The sequence below is a fragment of the Ostrea edulis genome, chromosome 8 (assembly GCF_947568905.1).
Source record: "Ostrea edulis chromosome 8, xbOstEdul1.1, whole genome shotgun sequence".
Classification (NCBI taxonomy): Eukaryota; Metazoa; Mollusca; class Bivalvia; order Ostreida; family Ostreidae; genus Ostrea; species Ostrea edulis.
Genome location: NC_079171.1, coordinates 63,592,838 through 63,602,698, shown reverse-complemented (window position 1 = coordinate 63,602,698; position 9,861 = coordinate 63,592,838). Strand labels below are relative to the sequence as shown.

At 34.8% G+C, this 9,861-nt stretch overlaps 1 protein-coding gene across 1 annotated transcript in view; it reads left to right on the top strand.

Moving 5' to 3' along the window:
- The first annotated feature begins 311 nt into the window (after window positions 1–311).
- Window positions 312–9,861, top strand: part of LOC125662351 (uncharacterized) — a 30,405-nt gene continuing 20,855 nt past the window's right edge. Inside the window, exon 1 of the mRNA XM_056146629.1 lies at window positions 312–426. The gene's annotated coding sequence lies outside the window, so the exon portion shown is untranslated. The remainder of the gene's footprint in view (window positions 427–9,861) is intronic.

The following is a 9,861-nucleotide window of genomic DNA, read 5'->3' as shown; positions in this document are numbered from 1 at the left end:
TCTCTCTCTCTCTCTCTCTCTCTCTCTCTCTCTCTCTCTCTCTCACATCAATCTGCATGGGCCAGTATTTAAATGTTAACAATCAAAAATCTATACTTGCTGTCAGGACATTCACACTTTATGCAATGACTGATGCTTCATATTGTTCCAAATAAACGTCATAACAAAGGATCATACAGAATAAACCGTAGATCCCGGATAGGATAATATATTCCCGGGAGTTTTGTCTGAGATTTAAATTATCACATGTTCTCCTAATAGCAGTCTGATTAACTATGTGTGCAAATACCATAAACTGGGCTGCCAAATCATTTAAAACAAGAGATGTCATACAGATAAAGATTAAAGCTGGGGAATCTCACCAAGGATAAACGTTTTATATTGAAGGTCGAAATATCAGGGAGGCTCTACTGGATTTTATTACGGGTATGACCAAATTATACACATATTACAGGTTCATTATATTGTTTTAACGAACATTGTTATAAATGTATATAGTGTTGTTTTAATGAATATTGTTTTAAGTGTATACAGCATTATTTTAATGATGAATATCAGTAATGAGAGTTAATTACGTTAATTGTCATAATTTCAATCCCCATGTAGTTGAGAATGTCGGTCAGAGGAAGGGGGTATTCGTAGTATGTACTAGTTTTTCCATTGATCATTTTAATTTGAGGGTGCACGATGGATAATGTTTGCATATACAGATACTATTTATGGATTATTTACGAAAATAAGACTGATTGTATAAATCTATTAACAATATTAACTTTCATTCATATGTCGATTCGATATATCCCTACATGAACTCGATATAAAAGACACCACATAGTTATGAAATTCCGGCACAAGACAATTACCCATTCGCACTACCTCACCATCAATACTTCTCATTACCAGCACATTAGAGTTATCGCGCTTTGATGACTCTTGTGCGTCATTGGTAAGAAAATGCACAAGTCTCGCGAACAAGTGCGAGATTACTGGGACATAAACGAAACGTTCATAGCACCCCCCCCCCCTTTTTTTAAGTTAAAGTACATGGTGTACTTTTAAATAAAATATCCATTGGTCAAACTGCATTTTAAAAATATTCTAACACTAGTTTATCAAGGATGTTACATGTTTTTTTTAAACTCTACTACACCTTTTATAAAAATTCCAAACAACGATGTTCTCTGTCCTAAGTCAATCAATATTTTGTAATTTTCAAAATAGCTTACATGCAGTTTAGAAACGCATTTGTTGTGTTAATTAGTGTTATAAACGTCTAAAAAAAATTTGCAGTTTGGCAAATATATAACTTATTCTAAACAAGAGGTACTGTGAGCAATACTCACTAAGAATACCCGCCGCTCACCCCAATCTCCCAAAGGGTGTTGGTAATAGGTAAAACTTCAGTATTATGATCCAAAAGGTATCTAGGAACACAGCATCTCCATGCGATGAAAAAAGCCATTAAAGAATTTAAATGGAAACCATATTGCTACTTCGATGTCCAGTGCGCGTGACCTTTGACCTTTTGACCCCAAAATCGATAGGGAACATTTTCATCCCATGGTAGTCCATGGCATATATATGATATGGTGACGATAGGTGGAAAGGATAATGCTTTAGAGCCCGGAAACCATTGCGTCTACAGACGGACGGAAGGACAGACAGACGGACAACCCGATTCCAGTATATAACCCCCCCCCCCCCACAACTTGTTGCGGGGGGTATAAATATTTGAAAATGAGAGAGAGAAAGAGAGAGAGGGGGGTACATTAACGATTACAAAGTCCATGCCATATGAACCTGTCCAAATTGTATGGTAAAATAGAATGTCTTCATAATCTGACAGAATAATTTTAATAATATATGAATCCCATTAATTACAAGAAAAGTTATTGTGTCGGATGTGCATATTGGTTTTTCCCTTCACAGTTCTTCTTGCGACTGATGCTTTATATCGGTCAGATTTGGCAGATTTAGTACCTGCACTCCTTTACATAGTTTAATAAGTTCGTCTGTTTTCTTGCAAGAATACTCAATTCCTTTTGCCTTTAGAATTTTAATCAGTGTCGTGGTTTGCAGTCGGTTATAATATGTATTCGATACCATAATTTATATTACGTATGCCTAAAGTAATGTTTACGTATGATGTCCCAGTAGCACGACTTTACGCGCCTTTAATTTGAAGAGTTCCACTAATGGAAATGATAAGTATTTTGTCCAATTACGAATTAAACAATATAGAAAACCATATGTTTTATTTCCTATATTAATTTTGAAGACATGTAGCACCCCCACCCCACCTCAGCACCCTTTTCTGACAACATACGCTTTACTGTTATTTTTACATGCAAAGTCTGACACCCCCTTCCCCGCTTTTTCATATCATAGCACTAGTGATTGGTAATTGAAATGTAAGCTTGAAGTGATGAATTGAACCCGTATATTGTGCTGATAAACGATGAACATCCCCTCTCCATCACACAACTTGGGATTTGAGGTTCGGCCCAGACAGAATAACTCATTTTAGGGGTTTGTGTATAAATTATTTTGTTTTGCCTTGTCAAGTATCTTCAGACAATTGTGAAGTCAACTTGTCCGACTCCCTATAAACCCCCACTTTGATAAATTATGCAGTGAGCCTGTTTTCTAAAACATAAACACCGTTTTTCTCAACTAGGCTTCTAAAGGCCTAGTAGATATCATTATATAATGCTCTAATACCTCTATGATTATTCAAATTGAATATACTAATGATTGCATTTATACAAGTATAAGTGCATGGCTCACAGTCACTGTCATTTATTTCGAAACTAACCAATACATGAACATATCATCAGCTATCTCCCACAAACAAGACTGTTATTTACTCCTACATTCTTATTGTTTACATAGGAAGTATATGTGCATTATGGGTAATCAAATGATTAGCAAGTGGTCAACTCGGTTAACACAGTGTTAACTAACCACTGTGTTAAATTGCTTTCGAAAAACAGAATTTAAGCATTGCGTTAGCTAATCACTTGGTTAGGAATTAACACTGCGTTAAACTTAACCACTGTGTTAAAGTTAACCAGCTTTCGAAAAACCGGGCCCAGATAGACATGTCACTTGAACATAAAGCATTGGTTAGTCAATTTGTATTTCCAATCATTAAATCCTGACCATTACGCTTCATCGGGCACAATACTTTAAGAACTACCTAGTTACTTATATTGCACTTAATAAATTTCTTGGATTCGATTTTGCTAAAATCACGGTCCCTGTTGAGAAGTTTGGGACCAAAAGAGGGGATCAAAGTTTTACAAAGGATTATATTGGGGAAATCTTTAAAACTAATTCAGTGTTGAGCGTGTATTGAGGTGTGCGTCAATTCTATTTTATCAAAGGAACAATTACTACCTATGCATTGTGTACGTGACGTGACCTTAGCGAGAGTGGAGATAGAATTCACGACCTGCCGGCTACAAAGCGAACGCTCTATCACTGAGATACTACGACCGGTCCATCAAGTGGAAACGTTTTTCTCAACTTGACGGAAAGGGTGATGTTCCATTTGCCTTCGATAAATAAGATACACTTGTGCATGCGCAATATGACTTTCTTGATAACATCCGGTATAACCTCGCTTACATATTGTCTGTGGATCAGTCAGGGTCCACGTAATGAACTGCACCATTCCCACGATTAAATACAGTTATTTTTGTCTTTAAATTGTTACAAACTCGACATGGAATGTAATATCAGGTAACTGTGACAAAGTACGTTAAACAGGAGTATTCTCCCTTATGATTTCCTTGACACATGTTTTGCTGTTTAAAGTATGTATTCTTACGAACAGCTTCAATAAACAAGAAATTAAAAAAATAGATATCAATAAATAAATGATTAAAATAATTACAGTCACTGTTCGTTATCTTCATTTTTTTTTAATTTTATTGCATCTCACTACCGCGACAATCAGGAAAACAATGTTGAATCTGGATACTTTGATAAGTACCTTTGTTGCATAGATATAACAGATTTGCAGGCGGATCCAAAAAATCACAGGATCGTTTCATCTTTGTTAAAAAATCAAATTCGCTGTAAAACACATACAATGCTGAATCACAATATGTAACAGAGAGAGAGAGAGAAAGAGAGAGAGAGAGAGAGAGAGAGAGAGAGAGAGAGAGAGAGAGAAAGCTCTGTATATGTATACATAAATATGTAAAGCTTCTGAAGATGTAATGAAAGCACTAAAGCTTTACGGAGGATTTCTGTGTTTTATTTTCATATTTATTTAATATTAGTATCCGATTACTGAGAGTCTATTTCAATTTTTTATATATATATATATATATATATATATATATATATATATATATATATATTAAAGCACAAAAACCCCATAAACCCAACAACAGGACACAACGCATGTTTCTAAACTTTTTCATTTTTTCAGCAAAATTAACTCTTTTTATGCCTAAAACTACTTTAAATGTGTTTTAAATGAAATATTTTGCGTAGTTTTCGAGTTTGAAAGCGATGAAATTCAAATCTTGCGATATGCATATTTTCTTTCGCTAGTTTACGCGCCATTTTGTGTGACGTCATATGCGCCCTCGGGTTTGAAAACATCTATTAGCCATTTCATAAACAGATTAGATTTAATCGACAAAAAACCAATTGTCACATTAACGGCTTGTAAATAATAATGCATTAAGATGTTTTGTGCCGTGCTCGGGTGGACTAGTTGTCGGTAGAAAGGATTTAGACTGAGTATTTTTCAATTTTTCGAAGGAAGGTACGAGAAAAAAGACGTGGATAATTTTTTTGTTGGAGCAAGAACTTTACCTTAAAAAACACACCCAGTCACCTTTTCAAACATCGCTTGGACAGAGACCCTGATAAACTGCGAGAAAATGGATATATCGAAGCTATAAGCACTGGTAGGCCTATGGCATACATTCTGTTTTGCTCTTCAAATTCAATACACACTCGGATTAACTGACCTTCACCTTGTAACAACATATATCGACGATACAATGTAACTTCTACCAACTGGTAGATTTACAACAACAAAAAATAAAGATACAAAATAATTGAACTTTAAATTATACAAATAATAGAATATTGTATTTCCTAACTTTAAATTGAATTATAAAATTATTTCTTTATTGAACTCGTAGCATCTTGAGTGCGTCAGTAGGCTATAACGCCGTGCTCCCACTTCGTACTTCCTAAAGACGTGCAGATCACAATTCAAAAATAGTAATAAGATTGCTTTATCAAAATAAAATAATGTGATTACCACTTTAAATTTGAATATTTTTATTGATTTGTGTGTGTGTTGTCTTTCTTTCTTTCCGAAATGCACGAGTGACAATAGCTTGGCATAGGGCTTAGTTGTCAACAATTTAACGTATCATAATTTGTCTAATCCAAAAATAAATAATGATTGCACTGTTTATTTTAGAAAAACAACGCCAATTACAGATGTATAAAGGAATAACATCCCCAAACAGTTTGTAGACAGCGACCCATATAAACATTATTTACTCACAATTTTGCCGATTTCATACACACTATATTCGCTATATTTGGGTATTTACATCGTTATATGTGTGCACTGGTGGCGAACACATATAAAACTCGGACAATTTATCAACATCGATTTAAATGTTGCCCATGGTAAATTAATTAGGCCCCTAAAAGTTGAGTTTTTAATAATATCTCGCAGTACTTTCACAATCCGAAGGGCGCATGTGACGTCACTGTACCACGTGACTACCTACCTAATTAACTTGACTTTTTGAATCGGGGCTTAGAATTAAGTCTGTATTGTGGTTAATTATCGCAAAATTTCGGCGAACGAACTATTAGAATTAATTACTATAAGCATAAAGAAGACAAAATGCATGTAATATTGTATACTTTGAAAACATGAGATATGTCCTTTAAAGTGTCGGATCTGAGAAGATACAAGGCCAGTAAAGAAATTTAATATATATAGTATATATGTATATATATATATATTAACAATCTGCACAAGCCAGTATTTAAATGTTAAAAATCAATATTTGCTGGCAGGACATTCACGCTTTATCACATTGACTCTGAAGCTTCATATTGTTCCAAATAAACGTCACAACAAAGGATCATACAGAGTAAACCACACAGCTATCTTTTTAATTACAAACGCAGTAGATCAGGTACAGGATAATATACTCCCAAGTGTTTTTTATCAAAAGAAATGTCTGACTTTAAATTATCAAATGATCACTGTGCTACCCCACCATGAGAGGCTGTTTAATTAAGAGATGGACATATCATGATCTGGGCTAACAAGACATTTAAAACACCAGATTTAACACAGATAAAGTGTAAAACTGGGGGGGGGGGGGGGGGGATCTCGCGACGGATGAACGTGGAACACCAAAGGTCGAAATATCAGGGAGGCCACATTGGATTTTTACTGCTAAGACATGATATACACATGTTACAGATTCATTACATTGTTAGATGTGTAAATGTCTACAATATTGTTTGAACGAATATTGTTATAAATGTATGCACTATTGTTTGAGTGAATATTGTTATAAATGTATATATTGTTGTCTGAATGAATATTGTTATAAATGTGACTGTATTGTTTTAATGAATATGGTTAAAAATGTATATATCATTGATTTATTGAATATTGTTTTAAGTGTATACAGCATTGCTTTAATGATGAATATACATGTATCAGTATTGGGAGTTGATCACTCTAATTGTCATCATTTCAAAATTAATATAGTTGAAAATACCGGGAAGAGGAAGGGGGTGTTCGTAGTACATACTAGGTTTTTCATTGATCATTATAATGTAACTGAGGATGCGGGATAGGTAATGTTTGTATATACAGATATTAGTCATTTATTGATTATTTACGAAATTAAGATTGATTGTCGTGAAAGTCTACGACGTAACTTGTTAATTGTCTAAATCAGTTGCTGTATTGAAATTAACATTTATACCACTAGAGTTGACTGGTAGAAATGAATCCTGGACAATCTCATTGCCAACATAGCTCCCTAATTATCAGAGAACCGAACACGATAATTACTGGATAATCGCGCACGCTAATCACTAGAAAATCGAGTACACTAATCATTAGAAAACCGGACACACTAATAATTAGAGAAACAAGCACATTAAAAATTCGAGAACCGAACACACTAATTACTAGATAACCACCGAAAATCGGACTCACTAATCATTTGAGAAGAAAACACACAACTCATTAGAGACCTGAGCACGCTAATCACTAGAGAACTGTGCACACTGATCACAAGAGAACCGAGCTTCCTAATCATTAGAGTCCCGAGCTTTAGGACCGAGCACACTAGAGTACCACCAAGAACCAGGCTGACTAATCACTTGAGAACCAAACACATTACTCACTAGAGAACAGAAAACGCTAACCACTAGAGAACCGTTCACACTAACCACTAGAGAACCAAACTCATTAATCACTAGAGAACTGTTCACACTAATCAGTAGAGAACCGTTCACACTAACCACTAGAGAATCGTTCACACTAATCACTAGAGAACCGTTCACACTAATCACTAGGGAACCAAGCACACTAATCACTAGAGAACCATTCACACTAATCACTAGAGAACCGTTCACACTAATCACTAGAGAACCGTGCACACTAATCACTAGAGAACCGTTCACACTAACCACTAGAGAACCGTTCACACTAATCACTAGAGAACCGAGCACACTAATCACTAGAGAACCGTTCACACTAATCACTAGAGAACCGAGCACACTAATCACTAGAGAACCAAACTCATTAATCACTAGAGAACTGTTCACACTAATGACTAGAGGACCATCTCACTAATCACTATATAACTTAGCACACTAATCACTAGAAAACCGAGCTCACTAAACACTAGAGAACCGTTCACACTAATCACTACAATATCTCTAGTTTGCTAAGCTTATGAGCTCGAAAAAAACTGCCAAAACTAGACCAATTTCAAAAGTGTTCTCCACTACAACTGTAGATCTGTAAGATTCTAATTCTGATGCCTACTTCTTAATCCCCTGGATTCGCAACTAATTAGCTATACCAATTATTTGAATATATGCGGTTAAATCGACATTGACTTAACATTCTAACTTTATTGAAAGGTAAAAACGATAACGTTAACATTTTTAATACTTAAGATTATAAAGATATATAAATGAATTAGTCATACGATGTGCATTTCTGAGATAAAAACTTTAGTATTTGATGACCGGAACACATCCTTCCTTACATATAACTTATTTTCTAAAATTGACAAGAGTTTCATTTTGACTAGATGGATATGAAAATCTGGTAAATCCACGAGTCGGTGTTTGCCCGACTTTCTATTTTGTATTGCTTATAGGAGTTATGGGAATGGTCACAGTTCGTTATATTCACCTTTCACGTGAACGTAAAGCACTGGTCATTGTGTACTTCTAAATATTGAATCCTGATCATTACGCTTCGTTGGGAAAGACTTTAAGCCATTGAAACTACCTAGTTACTGATATTGTACTTCATTCACCCAGGGGAAGTTTGGGACCAGGATAGGGGACCAAAGTTTGACATAGGATCATATTGGGGAACTTTTTAGAAATAATTCAGTGTTGAGCGTGTATTGATGTGGTTGTCAATTATATTCTATCAAAGAAACAATTACTACCGTTGCCTTAGGTACATGGCGCGTCTTTGACGAGAGATGGAATAGAATTCACGACCTGCCGATTACGAAGACAACGCTCTATCAGTATCAATGAAGTACTGCGCCCGGTCCAAGAAGTTGAGACGTTTTTTTCTCAACTTGACGGAAAAGGCGATGTTCCAATTGGCTTCGATAAAAGAAATACACTTGTGCTTGCGCAAGATGATTTTCTTGATAACATCCAGTCTAACCTTGCTAACATATTGTCTGTATGGATCAGTCAGGGTCCACGTAATGAACTGCACCATTCCCACGATTAAATACAGTTATTTTTGTCTTTAAATTGTTACAAACTCGACATGGAATGTAATATCAGGTAACTGTGACAAAGTACGTTAAACAGGAGTATTCTCCCTTATGATTTCCTTGACACATGTTTTGTTGTTTAAAGTATGTATTCTTACCAACAGCTTTTATTAACAAGAAATTAAAAAAAATAGATATCAATAAATAAATGATTAGAATAATTACAGTCACTGTTCGTTATCTTCATTTTTTATTTTATTGAATCTCACTACAGCGACGAACAGGAAAACAACGTTTGATCTCGATATTTTGATAAGTCCCTTTGTTGCATAGATATAACAGATTTGCAGGCGGATCCAAAAAAATATCAGCCTCGTTTCATCTTTGTTAAAAATCAAATTTGCTGTAAAACATATACAATGTTGAATCACAATATGTAATAGAGAGAGAGAGAGAGAGAGAGAGAGAGAGAGAGAGAGAGAGCGCTCTGTATATATATATATATAAGCACAAAAACCCAACAACACCCTACTTTCTTAAAGTGTCGGATCTGAGAAGATACAAGGCCAGTAAAGAAATTTAATATATAATATTATATATATATTATATATAAACAATCTGCACAAGCCAGTATTTAAATGTTAAAAATCAATATTTGCTGGCAGGACATTCACGCTTTATCACATTGACTCTGAAACTTCATATTGTTCCAAACAAACGTCATGACAAAGGATCGTACAGAGTAAACCACAAAGCTATCTTTTTAATTACAAACGCAGTAGATCAGGGACAGGATAATATACTCCCAAGTGTTTTTTATCAAAAGAAATGTCTGACTTTAAATTATCAAATGATCACTGTGCTA